This window comes from Dipodomys spectabilis, unplaced genomic scaffold, assembly GCF_019054845.1.
Source record: "Dipodomys spectabilis isolate Male_0828 unplaced genomic scaffold, ASM1905484v1 ptg000783l, whole genome shotgun sequence".
NCBI classification, from domain to species: Eukaryota; Metazoa; Chordata; class Mammalia; order Rodentia; family Heteromyidae; genus Dipodomys; species Dipodomys spectabilis.
The window spans coordinates 24915504-24940228 of NW_024871460.1; positions in this window are offsets into that span (position 1 = coordinate 24915504).

A 24725-nucleotide genomic window follows, 5' to 3' on the forward strand; every position below is an offset into this window, starting at 1 on the left:
TGTCCTTGATAACAGGACTGGCTTGATAGCCTTATAAATTGAGTGATTTCCATACATACAACACTGTGTAATTTACTTAGAATTTACCTGTCTCAAAAGAGGATGGCCAGGAATAGGTAGCTATGTTAGATAATTTCCTTTGAAGATTTTTCTCACACACTGCTCTTTTTGGTAGTTCAGTTTCAGATGAGGAAACTGAGGTTTGGAGTCATTAAGTTATTGCTCAAAGTCACACTGTCAGTGGTATGAAGTAACATAACTCCAGTGCTTTGGTTTCAATTGTGCTTATTCTTAGCAAGCACACTGGAATGTGTATATACACACCCACACATATACTCATACATACACATACATGTAGATATTTAGTGTACAGCTCATATTCAATAAGCTAGGTGGAAAGAAACTGTTAAGTTTTGGTGTATTTAATTCTATCCATAGAATAATTTTTTTTAACTCAATGGAGTCACCTGGAAAGGTGCCAGTCCTTGAACTCAGGGCTTGGGTGCTGTCCATGAGCTTCTTTGTGCTCAAGGGTAGCACTCTACCACTTGAGCTACAGTACCACTTCCAGCTTTTTTGAGTAGTTTATTAGAGATAAGAGTCTCAGGGGGACCTTTCTGCTTGGGCTGGCTTCGAACCATGATCCTCAGATCTCAGCCTCCTGAGTGGCTAGGATTATTGACATGAGCCACCGGTGCCCAGCTGCCTTTTCTATTTTTTTGAATTTGGATTTTATGTTTTGTGACACATTTTTTTTTTGGTTTACATTTTTTTTTATTGTGAAAATACTGTACAAAGGGGTTACAATTACATGGTCAAGATAATGAGTACATTTCTTATCAAGCATTGTAGCCTCTTCCTTTGTTTCCCCTTCCCATCCCTTCCCATCCTCCCCCCATCCTCCCCGCCCTCCCCCCACCCACCAAAGTTATAAAGTTCGTTTTCGACATAACGACTTGCACATCTCATTGTTGCAATGGGTCCACTTGTATCCCTATTTAAACGATTTGTTTTTCCCCTTCCCCTCCACAAATTATACCGACATCAAATACAGTGAAAGCAGGGGTTATACTGTGGGGGAGGGACATACAAAGCAATAAAGAAATCATCTTATAAATGTGTTAGAAACAATCGCATGAAAGAAAAAAAAATTTGAATATATATCTTAGGGTTCATTTCCCTAACATCACCTTATCTGACCTTTTCTGCTTGAACTCAGACATATACTAGATATTGCAAATAAGGGAAACCATGAGACCTATGTTTTTTTGGGCTTGGCTTACTTCACTTAATATATTTATTTCCAAGCCTTTCCATTTCCTAACAAATGGGCAGTGTCATTCTTTCTGATGGAGACATAGAATTCCATTGTGTATATATACCACATTTTCTTGATCCATTTGTGACACATTTTTTGTCCTACAAAAATAACTATGAAAGCAGGATCTTCTTGTTTCTTTTCTTCAGTCTTCCTTCTAATAAATCATGAAAGCAGGTAGGCACAAAAACATTCTGTGTAATTGGTGCAGAGGCCAAATCAGTGATTATGTGGATTTAGTAAAATAATAAAGTTCTGAGAAAGCTGTGAAATATATTCACTTTAATATTGGTTTGTATTTTAAAATATGAGTTTTACAAATATAATGAAAGCAAGGTGAAAGAGACTGAAACATTATTCATTGGAGTAAGTTTGAAAAGAATCCAAAGATGAAGGAATCAAAGACATAAACATTTAAAAAGATATATAGTCCCACTGGTCAGAGTGGCTCATAGAATGATGCAGGCGAGCTGTAATTAGTGCTAGATATAAATAGTTAAACACAAAGTAGTCTTAGTTTATACAGTAACAAAAGCATCCTTGCTATGCAAATACGATCATTTCTGCTTAAATAAACCATACAGTATCAGTCTCAGGTTGGTAATTAGAGAACATAATTCTTGGGACACTCCTAAACAAGGAGTACTAAACCTCTTGAGATAGTATGATTGTTCAAGGCTTTACAAACTTACAAGAATATATTGCTAGGCTCTGTTAAGAAGTAGAATTGGCTATTGGATTTTGGAGGGATTGCTGTTTAAATTTGGAACCTCCAGGTCCAGGTGCAATTCTTTGCACTGTTGATTAAAAAAAATAAACAAATCTCCATTGTCAGGGCTAAAAGGACCAGGGAGCCCATCACTGAAGATATCCACTTAAGGATGAAGGCCGTTTGACAATAAGATTTCTTAAATAGATGAAACTGCCCCATGATTTATATTTGGAAATAGCAAATAAAATATTTTGAAGACATGTACTAGACATAGTCACTTCAGTAAAAAAGATTTGTGCAGTTCACTAGTCTGTAGCTTTTCAGGACCTGTCTAAAGAGGATTCTTCATAGATTGTAACATATGCTGAATATGTTGAGTTGCATAAAGGAGATCTTTTCCCAACATCAATCTTGAAGACAAGGTTGAGTTTGGGTGCCAGTGGCTCACTGGAAAGGCAGGAAAGTCCATGCCCTGAATTTAAGCCCCAGGACTGGCACAAAACCAACCAACCAACCAACCAACCAAACAAACAAACAAACCCAAAAGACTGTGGAACTTGAGGAAATTGCTTTCTCTTTGGGTTCTGGAAAGGAGATATTAGAGAATTGAAAGGAAAAGTGAGCTTAAAGGCTCCTAGATGTTTCTAGATGGTTAGGAATAATATAATCACACCTTTATTTTTATTTTATTTTTATAAAATAAACATCACTTCTGAGGATTCCCCAGGAAGTTACAAAGATCACACAGTGGGGGGATTCTTATAAATGTGTCTAGTAAATTATTTTCTAACTCTTGATATTCTTGATTGCTCAATCTCAGAAGAACTGTTAATGCCTTAGAACTTTCTAGAAATTGGTTTATAATATAGCTTCAGTTTTGAAATTTTATGAGAACTTTTATGAAACATGTATAAATAATTTTATTTTTCACATTTTTGGCAGTATATGTGTGTTTTCACTTAGGAAAATGACAAAAGACCTCATTGAAATACAGAAAGTACAAGTACAAAAATACAAGAAAGTACAAGATTTGTATTTGAGTTCATCTCTGACCTAGTCTTTTTGTGGCTGTGGGCAAGTCATTTCGTAATTCTGGTCCTCAATTGCTCCATTTGTAGCATGAGAGCACTGCTTGTAGTTGTATGCATATACTCATAGGACATTATACTGAGTTGTATAAGTATGCATTTAATATATATAGACTACCATTTTCTTTATTATATCATTTATGAGGTAGATATTTATCCAAGGGAGTGTAACACAAGTGTGGATCAGGAATGAAGGGGAAATATAATAGAGGAAAGGAAGCATCTTATTGTCTGAGAACAGTACGTACCACGAAGGAGTATTAGCAACTCAAATCTTCCATATGTGGCCAAATAATTTATACAAAAAGAAACAACAAAAGAGATCTGGACCAAGAACCTGAACCAATCTTTTAAATCTCATCAACTAATAATAGCTTCTGAACAATTTTTGGGAATTGACAGGTTGTATTTACTCAGAACATTTAAAAAACCTAGTACATTTATTTTTTTTTAAATCAAAATGACATTCAAGTACACAAAATAGGAGTAGTATATATTATTAAAAGAGAGTTTTTAATATCCACTATATTTGCTTTTTGAAACAGGTACCATGTTATTCTTATATTTCTCAACATTTTTTGGGTTAAGAAAATCACCTCAGTCCTAGGATTGGTATTTAGAGGCACTCAGGAAGCAGTGAACATTTTCCAGAATTACACTCTGTGAATTTTGTTTTTATTGTCTTGGAGAGACTTTTTAAGTGAGAGTTCTACTAGCCTTGTTTAAAATCCTGAAAATCTAATGTCTATTGGCACCATTAATCTAGGAGCAGGCAGGGAAGAATAAGTCTTTCTTGTCTTTTGAAGAGGGTAGGGACACTGTTCTGTGTGGATGGATTGAATGCCCGTATAAGCACATGTGTCTTTGGAAACAGTGGGGAGGCGCTGAGACAGAACCCTTTTAACCCTGCTGGGAACATCTTCTTTAGATTGAGTTTTACAATTAGAATGGTATGAATAACATAAATAAACTGGTGGTGATTTACCTTGCTTTTTTATTTCATTTCCTGGAGTTTTATGAGTTTCATGAAAATATCAGACGGCGGGTAGTCCACTCATCTAAAATTATTTGTTGATTGTCTGAGAAATAATTTCTTTCCAAGGAAGTCCAGCAATGGCATAGTGCTGATTTAATTGTTAAACAATTCTGCTTATTTTTTTCCTAACTCTTTGACCATGGGTAGCCTTTCTGTGTTCTGGGAGTGCTCAATAGCATTGGACCAGTACTGCCTGTGTGAATCGGTCTATGTGAGTGTGAAATCCTGTGTTCTGGCATTCTGTTTTCTTCTTTATGTTTGGGATGGTAACAATCAGGCAGTTATCTCCTATTGGGGGGAGAGTTAAGTGCTTCCTTTTTCCTATCATGATTCTGTTATGTAACTGGGCGCACTACCAATGTGTATTTACAATGTGAACTTCCATTAGTCAAAACCAGATTTTATGTAAGTTGTGGTCATGATAAAGAGTAGATGCCCCTTAGAAGGAACCTGGAAAGCACTGTGGATGATTTCCTTTAGTACTTATGGATTCTGTAAGCTTTCAACTTTTCCTGTTTAGTTCATTTAGCCAGGCAAAAGGCCAAAGTTAGTCTTGGCCCAAAGGCACACCACAGCAGGGAAAAGCTGGGTAAGGGACATGTCTTTCCATGTTTAAAGTCACAGAGGGATCTTAAAAACAGCCTTCTGATATTTATTCCAGGTAAATCTTTCCCTCAAAGATGGATGTTAAGTTCATTAAGTGGAAATTTCATTCTACTTATTTCCATTTGGATATTGTATAAAATTGAACTTCTTTTAAAAAAATATTTCTGTCCTGGAAATAAATGCTATTGACAAATAGTCTTATTGTCTTGTGAAGACAAGAAAACAAAGGAAAAGGGCACACCAAAGATGAAGGTGACAGCCTACAGAATGAGTCAGGACTTCTACCCCGTGCTCTTGTGCTGCCTTTCCTTTTTCCTATAAGTAAGGCTTAGTTTCACTTGGATAAGAATTCTGCCCATTACACACCTTTGTTTTAACAATCCCTCCATCTCAATCAATGAGACCAAAAACTTTATCCATTTGCAACAACAATTTTAATCCATTTCAAATCTGTGTTCTTGACTTTTCATATTCAATAATTTACTAAGTGTAGGATGCTTTTATTCTAAATATATATTTCCATTCTAACATGAATTACTTAATCCAGAACCCCTATAATTTTCTATTTGAGCTCTGATATGGTCCTTTTAGCTTGCTTTCTTGACCTTAGTCTCTTTGGCTTCCAGTCCATTCTATGTTCTTGGACTTACTTTTCCTCAAACTCCATTTATATCATCATCTTCCCTGACTTGAGAATCTAGTACATCCTCAACTTCATTACTCAGGTCCTCCATTATTCATCTCCTATACATACATTATGCATGAACAAAGCAACTGGCATGTAGTACTAGGGCTTGGATATAAGGCATATACCATCTCAACCTTTGATGACCCTTACTTCTTATGGAGAAGAGATATTTATCCCATAGAAGAAATTCTGGAGCTGAGGTAGGTTTTATAAAGGTGGTAATCTTAGAACCTGGTTTTGAGGAAATGAAGTTTGACAGATAAATTGGATTGTCAAGAAAAAGGAAGTATGTAAGGAGAGGAAAGAGCATTTTTTGAGAATTGCCATTAATTTGTAATCTAGCTAAGAACGTAGCAGCTACTGCTACTCAAGTGAGACTTGTTGGTCAGGAAAGATAGAGACCGTGATTCCCAGCTTTCCAGCATAAGACCTCTGCTCTGGCCAGGCATACACCTCTGCCATCTTGTTTTGTTTTTATATCTGGGCATTCACATTTCTCTCAAAAAGAACATATCATTTTCCTGGATTTTCCAGTCTTTTAATTCTCTTGTAACATTTGGTTAGGAGCCTTTTTAGCCTTTTGTTCTCTTTACAGTGTCTTATTTCTAAACTTTTTTAGGTTGTCCCTGGCAACCACTATTCTATTTTTTGATTTTATGGATTTGGCTAAGTACCTCCTCTAGGTAGAATCACAATATTTGTCCTTTTGCGACAGTGTTATTTTTTCTTTTTTAAAATTGTAATTGTAAAGGTGATTTACAGAGAGGTTACAGTTATGTAAGTAAGGTAATGAATACATTTCTTTTTGAACAATGTTCCCTCTTCCCTCATTTTCTCCTAGATTCCTGCCCCCCAAACTCCCTCCCCACATTGTATAGTTCAGTTTCAACATAGTGTCTAGTGAGTATGGCTGCTGGATGTGTTCACCCTTTGTCTCACCATTTCTGAGCTCACCATTTATGAGCTTCCTCTTACCCTCCTCCAAACAGATTAACTTACATACAAGACAAAAGGTACAGAAAGCAAAAACAGAAAAAAAGGAGGAAAAAAAAAGCAAAAGACATAAACTGGGGCTGGGAATATGGCTTAGTGGTAGAGTGCTTGCCTAGCATGCATAAAGCCCTGGGTTTGATTCCTCAGTAACACATAAACAGAAAAAGCCAGAAGTGGTGCTGTGGCTCATGTGGTAGAGTGCTAACTTTGAGCAAAAGAAGCCCAGGGATGGTGGCAGTACCTGAGTTCAAGCCCTGGGACAGACAAAAACAAACAAACAAACAAACAAAAAACCCATAAAACTTCTTGTTTCCTTTTCTTGGAGTTCATTTTAGTAAGTTTTATCTTATATGCTCATAGACCCACAGCTATTAAGCCTTTGTGATCCTCTCGTTGAGTCTCATTGTTTGAATGTCTAGAGTCCTTATGACAGGATTCTTTTAGTTAGTGTTTTGCCTTCAAGTTTCATTCATGCAGCTTTGTCAGAATTTCCTTCCTTTTTAGGGTCAAGTTATGCATTATATGTATTTATTTAGATTGGTTTATGCGTTTATGAATTAATGAACACATGAGTTGCTTCTACCTTTTGGCTTTTGTAAATAATGCCACCATGAACAGTTACAAATATCTGTTCAAGTCACTAGCTTCACTTTACATGAGTGTTTATTAGGTTAAAAATACATTATTTTAGTCTATGTTACACAATTTTGGATGAAATAATTTATTATCTTACTTATTACAGAAATTATTGAATATCTACTAAGTGGTATGTGGTAAGTGTTTTAGATAGAGCAGCAACTATATCCACTAGCATTCACTAAGCACTTATTATGTAGCAGACACTGTATGTCAGTATACAGAAAGCATTCTGTGTATAATGACATTCAATTCTCAGACTGATCTCATAGAAGAACATTTGTTCTGCTTATTTCAGGTGATGAAATGAAGCGATAAGGTCATACAGTTAGTAAGAAGTAGATATTATTAACTCTCCTACAACCCACAAAAGCAGATATTATCTTTTTATTTGTTTAGTTGAGAAACTTATTGTTCAGAGAAATTAATTGGTATACCTTATACATAGTGAAGAAACCACAGAATTAAAATGTATCTTTGCTTTACCTGATTCCTTGCTTTTCCTGACTTATTTTTATTTGTTTAATTTTTTTAAATGCTCATTTTTTTTGAGAGAAGACTTCCTTCTGGTTATCTCCATTTCTTTTTTTTTGGTCCGGTCGTGGGGCCTGAACTCTGGGCCTGGGACGCTGTCCCTCAGCTCTTCAGCTCAAGGCTAGCGCTCTACCACTTGAGTCACAGCGCCACTTCGGGCTTTTTTCTTTTTGCTTATATGGTGCTGAGGAATCGAACCCAGGGCCTCATGCATGCAAGGCAAGCACTCTACCACTGAGCCACCTTCCCCCCCCTGGTTATATCCACTTCTAAGCACACATTCAGTGGTCACTAAATATCTGATTTCTTATTCCTATGTCCCCAAAGTAAATGAATATATTAATCTCATTCTATGTAGAAAGGGCAGAATATCTTTAACGGAAACTAAAAGAGTCTGAGGACAGGGGATGGAAATAAATTATGTAAAACAATATGAGGTGTGGTGTGGTGTCAGTAGTCATCAGGTTGAGGCAGAAGGATTTCAAGTTCAGGGCCAGTCTGGGCTACAAAGTGAGTACCTATCTCAAAAAACCTTACCTCAAAATGAGAATATATACAGTATACACACACACACACACACACACACACTATATATATTATATATATATATATATATTATGTACACACGTTCTGGTCTTAGATTCAACCCCTGACTCTAGTGCTTACTAGCTTTGTGAACTTGTGAAAATTGTATAACCTTTCTGAACCTCAGTTTCCTCTCTGTAAAATTAGGTATGACTCTCTAATGATTTTTGTGGGATTATCATGTATAAAGAGCCTAGAACAATATTTGTTATGGTGGGTGAGGAAAGGATGTTGCTATTATTTCTAATGACCCAGTCATCTTTCTATGTTCTTTCTCTTTTTCCTCTTTTTTCCCTTACATTTACCTTTGTTCTTTCTCTTCCTATTTTTCTTCTTCCTCTTCCTATCTTCTTCCATCTTCCCATCTTAATTGTCTTTAGGAGATAATAGGGATATGAGCTAAGATGGCAGAAATGGGAACAACGATGAAGAATGCATTTCTAGAGATGTTAATACAAAAAGAGATAGAGAGATGCAGCAGCAGTGTAATTCTAGCTTCTGGAGAGGTTGAGGTGAGGGGATTGTTGGAATGAAGGCAGTCCAGGCAACATCGTGACACTCAGTCTCAGAAAACAAATAAAACCCAAAACAAGCAAAAAAAAAATAGCCTCAACAAACAAATGACAAAAATTAGTGGCCAATTACCCTTATAGTTTGGAATCTGTTGTCATAGCACATGGAATACAGAGTTAAATGTGCTGCATTCTATGAAAAAAATCACTGGGTATTCACCAGAATTGCACTGCTCTTGTGAATTATTAAAATTTGCTAATGAGTTGAAAAACAACCCTAAACTCCCTTCAGGCTGCTGTCTCTGCCCCTGCCATGGAGAGATCTTTTATGATAAGAAGGGAGAGATTGGGAGGAGGGAAAATTAGGTGGGGAAGGGGATGGATGACAGGGAGCTACAGTGTGGATGGACGGCCCCACTGGGAGGAGGGCATGCGTGAATTGAGAAGTAAGATCCATCCATTATATAAAAATAAACAATAAGCAACTTTTGAATCACAGTGTTGTATTTCCTTCTGGGATTCAAATGACTACACAAACCACTTGAGCTTCGTTTTTATGGTTTATGAAGCTCCAGGGAATTATGCTCATAATTTATACTTGCTGGTTCCACACAGTGTTTATGGCTCCGTATGCTATGTATGATGATATCGTGTGCATGCCTGTACACAAGGTTTAATTAATGACCTAGAGATTATCCTTGGCCTGTCTTATTGATGTCTCTGTGTTGGAAAATATGTGCTCACAGGCTGAAAAGTACGAGTGGATCAGGGTTGTGTGCAGCAGCCTTGGCATTTGGAATGAATTTCACAGCACCTCATGGTTATGCCAACTGCAGATTTGGTCTTTGGGATTCTGCATGTGCTGCGCACCTTTCCAGCCATCCTCTGTGCTTTTGCAATATAACTGAAGCAATTAAAAGTTAAATTAGATTTTGAGTCCCTTTGATCCAATTTATTTCCTGTTGTTTTTTTTTTTTGGAGTGTGCAATTGATTTTTTTCTTGTTTTTGAGTTGCTCTTTCAGAAGCAACTAGCCTTCTCTATTTCCTGTTAGGGGTAGGTCCAATTGTGGACCCAGGCAAGAATCTTTTGGGATATGAAGACAAGACAGGTCAGGGACACAGGTTGCAACTTTAAAAAACAGTATCTGTCTTTTTTTGGTACATTTTTATTATAAAAATGCTGTACAGAGGGGTTACAGTTATATGAGCGAGGTAATGAGTACATTTCCTATTGAGTATTGTTGCCTCCTCCTTTGTTTTCCTCCTACCATCCCTTCCCTCTCACTTCCACTTCCACACAATTCCCCACCTCCCCCCCAGGCCCCTGCCCAAGTTGTAAAGTTCATTTTCAACATAGTGTTTTGTACATCTCATTGTTACAATGGGTCAACCTGTATTCTTATTTGAGCATTTTGTTTTTTTCCCTTCCCCTAACTTATCAGAAGTAGATTTTAGAATGCTAAGCTGGAAAGTGACTTAATTAGATTGAGTTTAGTAGTTTTCACACCTTTAAAAGTACATAAGATACTTTCTTTATAGAAAAGCATATAGAAAAGCCAACAGATAAAACAAAAGATTAGCTGCCCAATAGTTTGCTCAGCTAAGAGGCAGTGTGGAAGAGAGGTTAAAATACTGGACTTTCATGCTAAACTGCTTGCTTTCAAGTTCTAAATTTCTCTACTTAGTAGACAGATCAGTTGCTTAACTACTTCTTGTCTCAGTTTTTTCATTTATAAAACAAAGATGAATAGATTTTACTTTATGGATTATTGTGAGAATTAAATAAATGATTTATTGTTAGATAAGTACTTAGAATATTGTCTTGCATGTGATATTAGGTAGTGAACCTAGGGCCTTGCTGTATTTTATTTTATTATTATTATGTTTAAATAGTTGTACAAAGGAGTTGCCATTCAACAAAGCTGTTTATAAATATATCTTGATCAATGTCACCTGTTTCCACATTCTCACCCATCCTTCCCCTACCAACCCTTCCCTTCACTCTTCTTAATTTTGTAGGATATAACTGGATTATTGACTGTATCCTTCTCCTCCTCTTCTCTTCCTTCATCTACCCCTTTCCCTTTGACCCCCATCCCACCCCAGTTGAGTACCTACTTCCTGGTGTTTTATTTTGCTGAACTTTGATTTTTTTGCCTTTCTAAAGAATTATACTATTTGAGATCTCCCTTGAATCTATCTTTTTATACACTTACCATCCAACATATTTACATTTTTATACACTTACCATCCAACATATTTACTTATAAGTTTATAATTTAAATCCAGCTTTCACATCTAAAGGAAAGCATGCATCCTTTGCCTCTCTGGACCTGACTTTCTTCACTTCATATAATTTTTTTCCAGGTCTTTCCATTTCTTTATAAATGGTACAAGATCTTTCTAATGGATGAGTAAAATTCTGTTGTGTATATGTACTACATTTTCTTGATTAATTCATCCATTGAGGAGCATCTGGGATGGTTCTGTACCTTGGTTATTGTGAATAGTGCTGCAATAAACATGGTTGTGCTGATGGCTTTACTGTATCCTGGTTTATAATCTTTTGGGTAAATCTTTTGAGTGGAATTGCTGGTTTATAGAGTCTATGTTTAATTTTTGAGGAACCTCCATGCTGCTTTACATAGTGTTTGAGCAGGTTTACATTTCCACCAACAGTGTATTAGGGTTCCCTTTTGGCTGCATCCCTACCAGCATCTGTCAGTTTGTTTTCTTGATCCTGGTTAGGGGGAATCTCATTGTTACTCTGCTTTGCATTTTCTTTATGGCTAGAGATGTTGAACATTTCTTTATGTTTGAGATGGGGTCTCAGTAGCTTTGCCTAAGCTGGCCTCAAATTTGAAATCATTTTGCTTTTACTTCCTGAGTGTCTGGGTGTGCCCCACTATGCCTGACTGTGTTACTTACTGGTACATGCTGCAATTGTTATTTGACTCATTGAAATACTTTGAAAACCGCCAAGCTACTCAAATATTTATTGACTTCTTACTATATGCCAATCAGAGTGGGAAGAGCTGGGGAAAAGATGATAAGTGAAATAATCTCTGCTTTTCTGGCTTTGGTGTCCAGCACAGAGGCTGGTAATTTTTTTTTTGGCAAAGGGCCAGATAGTAAGTATTTTAGGCCTTCTGGTTGCCTTTGAGAATGGAGGCCTGAAGTAGAATTGTTGGAAGCCCGTTGCACTTATCCAAGTGAGGGGTGATGTTGGTTCAGGCCATGAGCCAAGTCAGTAGTAGTGATTTATCAAGGGAGTGAGAGCATCTCAGATCCTGGATATGAATATTTTGAAAATGGCACCAACAAACTGGAAGTGAAGTGGAAAGAATGAGAAAAGTTAAGGATGACTTTTTGTTCATAAGATTCATAGCATTTCTGGCTCATCACACAGTCCAAGAGCCTTCCTTTAAGGGTAGAAGAATGGCAGCATAGAGGGGAATGACTTTGTCCAGGGGCAATCAGAAAGGAGCGGCCTCATCTGGTGCAGAGGCACAGGCCCATTTCCCCCTTTCTCATTGTCATTCTTTTTTGTTCTTTTTGGTTCATCTTCTGCTTCCTCTGACTCCATAGCAGTAAGCGCTCTTCTAGCCTGTCCATAGCAGCCTACTTTTACTTTTTTTGTAACAAAAATTATACTGTTTGATAATTGCCTGTTTCTTCTCTGTCTCATAAGATAAGCTTTTTTTTCTTAGAACAACAGAAATTTATTGTTCCATGTTTCTGGAAATCAAGGTTAAAAATCAAGGGCCATCCTTCCTCTGAAACCTGTATGGAAAAGACATTTCTCTCCTCTTTCAGGTGTGCTGGACTCAGATACCCCTTGGCATAGGGAAGCACAACTCCAGTTCATAAGATGAACTCTTAAGGACCCTAGCACTGTGCTTGGCACCTAGTAGGTACTTACAAATGCTTGTGAGAACAAATAACCAAGGTTTTTCAAATAACCTTTTTTCTAATTATGACCTCTTAAAACTCTCACTGCTGTTCCCTCATAGCTTTTCTTCCACCAACCTTTCATTCAGAGGTTTGGTATTTTTTTTTTTAATTAAAATTATTTTTTATTATAAAGATCATTTTTTTTCCCTCTTAGATTCTTAGGCTTGCTTCATGTTTTTTATTTTTTTATTTTTATTTAAGAATTTCCCTAGAGCCTGACACATGGAAGGGGAAAAATCCTTAGATTTTCCTTTTAAATTTTATCTGTTAAATAGTAACTCATCAGGTAGGAAGACATTTGATATTTTAAATCTCTCTTTTTTGCTATCCTTTGGTTTCTCAACAGCTCTTCTTGTGGGTGGTGGTAGTGGGGGTGCACACAAGTTCAGAGCATCTTGAAACTCTGTCAGGAATGTAGCACAGTCACTGCCTGGTGTGTGGTATTTGAGCCTGTAGAGTACAGCTGGATAATGCAGGTTTACTTATGCCCACAGCATAAAGCCTCCATCGAAACCCAGGCCTCTCTTTTGCCATTACTCTGAGTTGAATATGTGCTATAAAAAGCACCAGGTGTCAACAATCTGGGCAACCATGCCCTGACTAAATTCTGGTGAGGATGCACCTGCTGCAAGTGTCCTCTAGACTGCTAGTCACTGATGCTACAAAGCCACATAAGCCCTGTGTTTAGCTAAATTATTACTGTAAGTCCTGCAAACTACAAAAAGACAGAATCAGGTTCCACGCAGAGGAGATAAAACACCTATTACTTATGGCGACCGGAGGGATTTTTATTCTTTTCTCTTGCATGTTATTTTGAAGAATATGTAAGTCTTTTTTTAAGACTGTTGTCATATTTTTTACTTTATGACCTATTGATTACAGCTTCCATCGTCTCAATTCAATGATAAAATGATAGACAATATGTTGCCTAGTATTGAGTTGAGTATTCTCTATACAGGCTTTCATTTTGTTCTCCCAACAGTCTTATGATAGGTGCTAATATCACTCCAATTTTACAGATCAGGAATGAAGTGAAGTAAATGACCTGTGATAGTTAATTTTATGTGTTAACTTTTATGTGCTAAGTGATTTACTCAGCTGGTGAAACTTCATTTCTGAGTGTGTTTTTATCTTCACTCTTATGGCTTGCTGTAACTACAGGAACAAAATCCAGTGTCCCATTCTGACCTTTTCCTTTGCTCCTAGTGTGCTACTTGTAGCATCTCCCCACAGAAGCTCTATGTTTTCCATTAGCCAGGAACATTTCTTCTCACATAATCCGTGACTGGTCATCCTTATGTTTCTCATCTCTGTTCAGATTTTATCTCCTCAGAAAGATAACTGCTCCACTCTTTACTGTCCCCTAACTCTAGTCTTCAAAGCACCTGATTATATCTTTTTTTTTTTGTCGGCCATGGGGCTTGACCTCTGGGACTGGGCGCTGTTCCTCAGTTCTTCAGCTCAAGGCTAGTGCTGTACCACTTGAGCCACAGTGTCACTTCCAGTTTTTTTTTTTTTTTTTGTCGATCATGGGCCCTGACCTCCGGGCCTGGGCACTGTCCCTCAGCTCTTCAGCTCAAGGTTAGTGCTCTACCACTTGAGCCACAGCACCACTTCCAGGTTTTTCTGCTTATGTGGTGCTGAGGAATCGAACCCAGGGCCTCATGCATGTGAGGCAAGCACTCTACCACTGAGCCACCTTCCCAGCCCAAGTTTTTTTTTTTTTTTTTGGTTGGTTGTGGGGGTTGAACTCTGGGCGTGGGAGCTATCCTTCAGCTCTTCAGCTCAAGGTGAGTACTCTACCACTTGAGCCACAGCAGCACTTCAGGTTTTCTGAGTTGTTTATTGGAGATAAGAGTCTCATGGAGTTTCCTGCCCGGGCTGGCTTTGAACCATGATCCTCAGATCTCAGCCTCCTGAGTAGCTAGGATTACAGGCATGAGCTGCTGGCTCTTTTACTATATTTTGTCTAGTTTTCTATTCTTCTCTAGAATGTGTGCTGTAGTGCACCAGGGATTTAGTAACTTGGAAAATACCTGGCCCCTATTAAGGAATTATTAAATATTTGGAACAAATTGACACAGAATTTTTTAAATTTGTGTTTTAGTTTTGGTGCCAGTACTGGGGTTTGAACTCAGGGCCTGAGCTCTGTCCCTGGACTTCTTTGCTCAAGGCTAGCACTCTATCACTTGAGCCACGGCTCCACATCTGGCATTTTGGTAGTTAGCTGGGATATAAGAATTCCATGATTTTTCTGCCTTGGCTGGCTTTGAGCAGTGAACCTTAGATCTCAGACTCTTGAGTAGCTAGGATGATAGGTGTGAGCCATTGATGCCCAGCTGATGCGGTTGTTATTGAAGAACTAAAAATGAATATGGGAGAAGGCAGAGTTGGGTTGATGGCTTCTAGTGAGGGGGGTGTGAAAAGCAGGAGGCAATTTACTTCTCTCTAGGAACAAAGTAAGCCAGAGTTGGGGGAGCTGTTCCCACCTCTTTCTGTTTTCCATACCTGTTGCCTGCCAGAGGAACTCCCCAATCCTGTTGATTGGCGTCTAAGGCAAGCAGCTCATTGGCCATTTCTGAACTGAACAGCTGTGCTTTTCTGCATGTCCCCTGTACTTGGGGGTCTCTCTGGAAATGGGAAGAATGGCACATAGGATGTTCTCTCCCTGGGAGGACTTAGGAGGCACTGGGAGCCTATTTGTCCATTTGGGAGCAAAGTCCCTCAGGAGAAGCTTAGTACTTTGAATAGCAGAGCCTTTCTCTGAGAGAAACTCTCTAAGGAATTTCTGCTCAGGCCTCTCAGGGTAGAGCAGTGATTTGTAGCAGTTTTAGGTCTCTTTATATTCTCCTTTCATCTCTCCCCATTGATTTTGCCATTTGCGGCTTATAATGGAAATGAGGATGGCTGGTGCAGATGGAGCAGTTACTAGACTCGCACTCTTCTAGCCAGGGTACTCCTGGGGAATCAGCTGAATGGGTACTTGCTTTTCTAACTCTTCTCTGAGCTTCTTCTCTGGGTTGTCTGGAAGATGGTCATCAATTTTGTGTACTGGAACATATTACCTGGTGTGAAAACACATGAAAGAATTAGGAACACTTTCCAAAATAAAAGCTTGTGAGAGAATATAAGTTTACAACTTCTGATAATTTATACTAATTTTGGGGGTGCACTTTACTAATACAGGATAAGAAAGTAGGTTAGGACAGAATCTTTCCAACCAGTTCATAGGAAGCAATGGATGTTAAATTTTCTGCAGTTTGATTATGAGGCCTGTGTCATCAGGAATGCTGGCATCTATTTTAAGGAACCTCCCAAATATATATGATAGCATCCATGCCCAAAAGTCAGTCTGGAGCATGACTTTGCTCTGCCAAAACAACAGCAAGGAAACTCAATCTCTGCTTTAAAACCAGGCTCCTTAGCACTTGCTTCCTAACCTCCCCACTGATTTCCTTTGGTATTGTTTCCTCTTGTCTCATTCCCAAGCCCAGAGTAGTTAAGAAGCAGCAAACTGAAAGAAGGCAGAGGAGGTTGCAAGGCAAGCCATAGTGATCGAAGTGAGAAATGATGGCTGACAGCATGAGAGCCAGGGAGGTGACAACAAAGCTAAACCAGACACGCAGGACTGCTGCCTGCCACTAGCTGGGAATTGTGGAGCTGTGTCTTCAAGGCCAGGACAGACTCAGTGGGAGACTGTCTACACTTGTGACACCCCAGAAGGGGACACTAGAGGGAATATCTGAACAGGAAGATGTGACTCTCCAAAACTTGTATGTAACTCTGCCAAGTCAGAGATGTGACTGGGGAGGAAATTGAACACATATTGTTTGATTCAAGGCAGATGCTGGGAGACCAGGAAAGATGGTTTCCAAGGTAGGTGAACATGAATGCTAATAAATACTCAGAGGCCAAGGTGCATGGGGGTGGTTTAGTTGTTCAGAAATCAAATTAGTATGGTTTGGATTTTTGTGGCCAGGGACCTTTTGCTTAGCTGTTTAAAAATCTGGTGTAAATCTGTTCTTTTAATATTGAGAATGGATATGCTGTGAAGGGATCTTTGGACATATTATGTGCATAACATATGATGCTTTTTAAAATCAAAATGCAGAAAGAAATGAAGCTTTAGTTAAATAAAGATTGACAGAAGTATATATGTACATGTATTTGTGAGTGTGCTCAAACCAAGAACAAGATAAAATAGAAATAAGCTGCCAACAGAACAATGTGGCCCTATCAGTATATGTACGCTTTGTATTGCCAAGGTGATGTACAGAGGAGTTATAGTTACATAAGCAAGGTAATAAATACATTTCTTGTCAAACTTTTTACCCCTTCCCTCGTTTTTCTCCTATTTTTCCTCCCCCACCTTCCTCCCCTCCCCAAGTTGTACAGATCGTTTCCAACATACTGTCTTGTGTATGTCACTGTTGCATTGGTTCCCCCTTGTCCTTTGTCTCACCATTCTGTTGTTCCCCTTCCCTTCCCTAGTTCAAATAAACATATATACAATACCAGGGCACCAAGATTAAATACAGAGACAACAGGGGATATACCATAGGGGAAAGAACACACAAAAGAAACAAAAAATCAAATAGCACATTAAAAACAACAACAACAATAAAATATCCCTCTTGTGTCCATGTCTTGGAGTTCATTTTTCTTAGCATCATATTATATGGTCATACATACATAGCTTTTGAACTATTCTGCTCAGCTGCTAAGATTATCCTTGACATATACTAATTATTGCAAATAAGGGAAACCATAAGACCTATGTTTCTTTGGGTCTGGCTTACTTTACTCAGTTTCCTATTGAAGCATCACCTGCGGATTTATTAGTGCCCATAGCCTTTTCTTTCTTTTCCTTTGGCTATAGAAGGCATGTCTTTCAATGGAAGGAGTGGATTTGCTCCTACCTGTGCTCAGGGCCCCAATCCTACCAGTTACTTTTGTTTTCCTTTTGGTGCAGGTCCTGGGGCTTGAACTAGGGGTCTGGATGCTATCCCTTAGCTTTTTTTTACTCAAAGCTAGTGAGCCACACGGCTCTACATCTGTCTTTTTTTAGTTAATTGGAGATAAAAGCCTTACAGACTTCCTGTCTGGGCTGGCTTCAAACTGGATCCTCAGATCTCAATCTTCTGAGTAGCTAGGATTACAAGTGTGAGACACTGGCACTTGGCTTCCACCAGTTACCTTTGAAACCTTATTTCATGAATTTTTTTAACGTTCCTTTTTACAAGTAGTTTTACAGGTCTTCCATCTTAAAAAATCCTATAATTCTGCATCCTAAAACTGTTGTCCTTGCTCTGAATCATACTCTGTCCCTGCCAGGGAGAAACACAAGCTCCCTGTCTCTTCTCTATTCCTGCAGTCTGAGTATTCCTAGTATTCCAGGGAATTCCAGGTTCACTGGCTTTAAATCTCTGGCTCTAATAACCAACACTCACCAGATAGCAAAAGCAGCATGCATTCTTTTTTCAACCATTCATCTTAGCTAATTTCTCTTTGGCACCTTGAACATTCCTTCTTTTTGGATGTCTTCTCTTAGTTTATTTGTATTTGGTAATACTTATGAATTAAACTTACCTTGGAAATTATGTCTTTTTAATAAAAATAATGGAGGGAATCTTTGCTCCGAATTTAAACTGTTTTCTCCAGCCATGTTTCTTACCTTGAATGCTGGAACCATCTGGTCTGTCTCCTGAGAGTCAGATGAGTCTTTCTACTAATGAGCCAGTCAAAGGCAGTTTTCATTTCTGTTACTGTGTTCTTGATTTCGAATCTCTCTCTCTCTCTCTCCTTTCTTTTCCTCCCTCCCTCCCTTCCTTCCTTCCTTCCTTCTTTCCTTCCTTCCTTTCTTCCTTCCTTCCTTCCTTCCTTCCTTCCTTCCTTCCTTCCTTCCTTCCTTCCTTCCTTCCTTCATTCCTTCCTTTTTCTTTCATGCAGGTCCTGGGGCTTGAACTCAGGGCCTGGCTCCTGTCTCTGAGTTTTGTTTTAGTCAAGGCTAGTGTTTTACCACTCAAGCTTTTTTGGTAGTTCATTAGAGACAAGAGTCCCAGGGACTTTCTTGCCTGGGCTGACTTTGAACCTCAGTCCTCAGATTCAAGCCTCCTGAGCAGCTAGGATTACACGTGTGAGCCACCGGTGCCTGGCAGTATATTTCTTTTTATTCTTAGAATGTTCATTTTTCTGTATTTACCTGTATTCCAACATTACTACATAAAAGCTTGTTGGTGTGCTAGGGGTGGGGTGGAAGAGAGAGGAGAGAGACAGGAGAGAGAGAGAGAGAGAGAGAGAGAGAGAGAGAGAGAGAGAGAGAGAGAGAGAGAGAGGAGAGTGTCATTCAGTCTACAATCTTTTACTTAAGTTTAGTCTTTCAGGGAGCCTGTGTCTTCAGGTTGTGGCATTCAAATGTGTTTCTATGCCTCCTCCAGTGTTACCTCTCTTGTTACCTACCAACCCCTGGTTGCAGTACTTTTAAGATTCTCATTGTGAGAACCTGGTGGGGGCCCCTGGGACCATCCCCCCTCAGCCATATCCCACCCTCTACTAGTCTACACTTAGCCTTCAGCAGTCGGTCAAAATTACCAGTTAGGCATTCTTGACAGTTTATGTAGCTTATAGAGTTTCTGCTCAAGGAATCTTGGCTGTTGTATCTTTTGGCATGTGTTTTATTTTTTTTTCAAAATTTCAAAGAAGCAGTTTAGTCCAATGAGAAGCCTTCCAAAACCTGATTTTAAGTTTCTCTAGCCTTTGCACATTGTAGGAATATGTGGAATGTCAAGACATTTGCATATGGGTTGACACGTAAGTCTATATCACTCTAGTCCCTCATCTTCCTATGCAAGCCACATTACCTCTATTTCCAAAATGACCATCTATAACTTTAGTCTAGCCATTGTGCATTGTGACCAAACTTACTTCCCTCCCTCCCTCCCTCCCTCCCTCCCTCCCTCCCTCCCTTCCTTCCTTCCTTCCTTCCTCTCCAGTCTCCTTCTCTCTCCTCTTCTCCCCTCCCTTCCTCTCCTCTCCCCTCCCCCCCCCCCCACCTTCCTCTTCCTGTCTCAGTGTCTTAAGTGGTGAAATTACAGATATGTGCCATCACACTTGGTCATCACAATTTCTAGTTTGGATAACTGCTGTGGACTCCTGACAACCTACATACCATACTCTTGTTGTCACTGACTTATAGTCCTTTATAATCTAGTGGAAAAGACAACTTTTTGGGTCTAGGGCCAAGAATCTGGGTATATATTTAATAAAAAACTTAAAACCAGTTCTATAATTTCCACTTATTTAATCAAATGTCTCTAAAAAACTTGGACACATTTAAAGGAGCAAAAGAAAAAGGCCTGGGCTGGGAAGGTGGCTCAGTGGTAGAGTGCTTGCCTTGCATGCCTGAGGTCCTGGGTTCGATTCCTCAGCACCACATAAGCAAAAAGAAAAAAGCCAGAAGTGGTGCTGTGGCTCAAGTGGTAGAGTGCTAGCCTTGAGCTGAAGAGCTGAGGGATAGCACCCAGGCCCAGAGTTCAGGCCCCACGACCGGACCCAAAAAAAAAAAAAGAAAAAAGAAAAAGGCCTACCAAGGAAAAATAAAATTGAGATAGAATATAGTATATAATATTTCTATTTGCTGATATAAAATGACTGGCATGTTTATGATCTTTGGTTACTTGAGCAAAGGAAGGGACAGGATTGAAATTTATTTACTTATTTATATTTTGGACAGAAGTGCAATAAAATTCTGAGGGATGTGAGAAGACATCCATTCTGCCAGGACATATGTACATAAGAGTGAACACAGGTAAGGGCCATAGCATATCTGACCTATTTGCGACCTCAGATGTTTTAATCCACTTCTTAAGACCAAATGGAGTGATAACCTTAACGTGTCAACAGTCCAGAATTTAACTGACCCTGGAGACATTGCATTAGTGTCCTCTGGGCAAAATCTAAATGAGATGGCGGTCAGGTATGTACACAGGAGTGGTCATTACTGTGGGCAGATGTGCACAGCTAATGGCTGGTGGTGGGGATTGCTGCAGGGGGAATTCCATGATAAAAATGACTTAAAATGAAACAACGGATTATCCAGAAGGGTGCTTTTCCACAGTCTACACTTTTATTGGTGAAGGCAGTCAAAAGAAAAAAAATGCGCCATTAAAAATGAGAGCTGCTATAATGTATTTATTTAATACCATGGATGTAGTGCACACCTTTATGCATATGGATGGATTTTTTTCCTTTCTCTTGTTCTGAGTAAACTAGATGAAATAACATTAAGTGTAATTTTCCCCCAAAATAAATGTAGAGGGAAGACTAGGGCTTTAAGGCAATGTAGGTACCTAATGTACAGGGGCAGAGGGACTACTTACAAAGGAGTTAAGTCTTTATGCACATAAGCCAAACTACCCATGATCTCATTATACCACAGAGAACTCGTAATCATTGCTCCCAAATCACAAAGAAAAATCAGTGCACAAGTGACCTATGTATTAGCATCTCTGCAAATCTCAGGCAGGAGCTGAGATTTATATACATTTTACACACCCCTGAGGAAATACTCATTTTATATCATTGATAGGCCAGATGTATTTTCTTCTGTGAAATGTGATCAGAATGTAATTAGAAGAAAATATACTGTGTTTTTAGAAAACAAACAGCATTATTTAAAACTCCTCAGTAATTTAAATTGTGTAGCAATATCAAATTAGATGAGATGTGTGGAAGGGCTATCATTGTGTGAGTGAACCTCTGCCATTGTACTTGCTACAGTGCACTGATGTGGTTATATAACCACTGAAAATTTCATATGTGTGAAAAAACTATTTTACTTGAATAATATTACTAATGTGATAAGATGTCCCACAGTAGATAGTGTGATTCTTTGAAAATGCCATTTTCCCCCAGAGCCTATTTTATATGGAAGGAAAAAGGAAAAGATAGAGTTTTGTGGAAAATATATACAGTTCTAATAGAACTTGCTAGAGCAATCATACAGGAAGCTATTATTCTACTGCATCTGTACATTTTACTGTACCAAAGTGATTAATATGACAAGAATTTGAACTTTTTTTGGGCTCCACTCTTTTAGTGTAGTACCATCAAAGTATACAAAACCCCAACAATAATTTCTATGTAGTCCCAAGTCGTGTAAAATTACAGGTGTATTTAAGCATTTAAATGGATTGCATGACATAGTGTAGACAATTATATACAGGAACATGAATAAAACATATTCAATTGCATAAACAAGGCAGACACCAGCCAAAACAAAAGATGAAAATTTTTGCTATTTTTCCTTCTGTACTATGGAGTACAACATTTTATGTAAAATGAACATGTCTGGGGAGAGGGCATAATTTATAACCAGTGTACTACAAGGATTTTAAGACTAGTTTTATGTGAATAAAAAAGATGAGTAAAACCTTGTCAGTGTTTCTAAACCTTTTTGTAGAGGTTTGGAGAGAGGATGTATTAGAGACAATAGGTTTAACCATAGGATTAACAAGGGCTATTTACAACAAAAGGCATTAGAGATTAACTTTATAAAGCAGAATATTCTCATAAGAAGATTTGAACTTGCTGTCATAGTATTTAAAAATCTATCTCTATGACTGGTATATATGTACATTTAACCAATGTGTCAGTTCTCTATTACATTTACCTTGGGAATATTTTTCTATATAGAAATCACATATTTTCACTGTGGTAACATTGTGGTTATATAGACATAACATGAAATTTACTGTTTTAAGTGTGCAGCCTTATCACTATCCACTTTCTGAACGTTTTCATCTTCCTTGACTGAAAGGTTTTTTTTTTTTTTGGGTCCAGTCATGGGGCCTGAACTCTGGGCCTGGGCGCTGTCCCTCAGCTCTTCAGCTCAAGGCTAGCGCTCTACCACTTGAGCCACAGCACCACTTCTGGCTTTTTTCTTTTTGCTTATGTAGTGCTGAGGAATCGAACCCAGGGCCTCATGCATTCAAGGCAAGCGCTCTACCACTGAGCCACGTTCCCAGCCCCTTGACTGAAAGTTTATGTCAAGTAAAAATAATTAAAATTTAAAATAAGAAAAGAAGATTTGAGTATCATTTGGGACTACTGATGGGTTCTAGGTAGCCATATCCTTATCTGTCATTTGTCAAAACCTTACAAATATAAAAAGTGTCTAGAGAAAAGCAAAGTTTGTAGGTTCACATTAGAAACAAGACAATTAGTGGTTTAAAAATATGAACTCAAAGTTTCTGATACTACTCCTATAGAGAGGAGTCTATATGCTTTTTTCTTGTTTCTAGATTCTGCTTCAACTCATAGAATGAAGCTGAGGAAAATCCAGGTGACCTGAGGCTTGGTTAGAAAGGCCATGCTACTTCCACCCAGTTCTCTGGGAATGCTCACTCTTTATAAAGGACCCCAGTGAATCCTCACTGAGATTACTAGGCTAGAGTGGCCTCATGTAGTACTTTGGTTGGTAGGCAGTGGCAAGTGGGAAATCCACCTTGCATGTAGATGTCTCATTGAGCATATGACTTCACCTCTTTGTGGTCAAAGACTTGAAGGCATTCAGTAACACAGATAAGCCATGATCCCTTTTCCATACCCTAATTTGTCTCATAGGATTGTGAGAATAATAAAGTTGTTATTTCACACTACTAAGTTTTGGGTTCCTGGAGTTTAGCAGTAGAAACTGGGACAAGCTAGTATTTCTCAAACTTAACTTTATTTGTTGAAAACAAGTTCTCATGTTCCATCCATGGATATCCTGACTTATCAGGTCTGAGAGTGGGTGTGAAGGCAAAGAAAGCATTATTTAACAAACAACATGGCAAGTTGACTGTACTAAGATGCCACATGAATTCCTGGCCAATTTTGATATTGGAATTTCCATGATTTGTTTACTTGGGATGGGCTTTTATGCCCGTTGTGTTTCTTACTTATGATTGTGTAATAAAATGTATAAAGGAATGTCTGTCTTTTCAGCCCCAGTTGTAAAAATGCACCGAGTAGGACAAGACCCTCTCCTATTCAATGAGAGGAAGGCAGGTGAAGTTTGGAGTAGGTGGTAGGTTTTAATGGAGGAGGCAAGGATTAAATGAAGTCTTTGTGCTGTCTTGCAGCTGCCCCAGGAGACAGGGAAGGTATCACAGGTAGAGGATGACAGTGGGAGGGAAGCAGAGACTCAGTGGAGAGGATGCCTGGTCAGAGTTTTGGGAACAGAGATTCTAGGTAGGACTGATCAGACACAACCAAGAAGCATCTTTTCTCCCCAGTTTTTCGATTTCATACCTTTATTACCCTGTACTGCTATTATTTCTAACAACAGTGACAACAAGCTGACCATCTTTCAGGAAGTATTTTATGTATGTGTTGCTCATATCTATTTTCTGTCTTTCTAGAGCCAGAATCACATCTCATGCCTCTTTGTAATCTGTGGTTACCAGTGCTGGGCATATGGTAATCATGCCTGCACAATAAGAGAAAATGATAAGGGATAATCTTTATGGGGCACATTTTATGCCAGACTATGTAATAGATGCTTTGTGTAGATAATCTTATCATTTAGTCCTAACAGTAAACCAATCAAACATCGATCATTATACTCATTTTACTGACATGAGAGCTGAAACAGATTTGTGACTTGCAAGATCCTAAATGGAGAATCCCTACATTAGGACTGAGAAGTCAGATGTCAGAGCTTGAGGAGATTCTTTTCTTTTTAAAATCTTTATTGTAAAGGTGATGAACAGGGGGATACAGTAATATAAGTAAGATAATGACGTAGTGTCTTGTGAGTATCATTACTGCGATTGGTCATCCTTTGTTCTTCCTTCATCATTTTGTTATTTCCCTTCCCTAAATCAGATAAATGTATATACAAGATGGAGGGTACCAGAATCAAAGACAGAGATTGCATGGGCTAAACCCATGGAAAAAGAGAAATGAAATAACATAAGAAGAAAGAAATAGATACAGTAGGCTAATTGAAAAGATAATGAGTACATTTCTTTCTAAACACTGTTAGCCCCTCCTTCATTTTCTCTTGCTTACCACTCCCT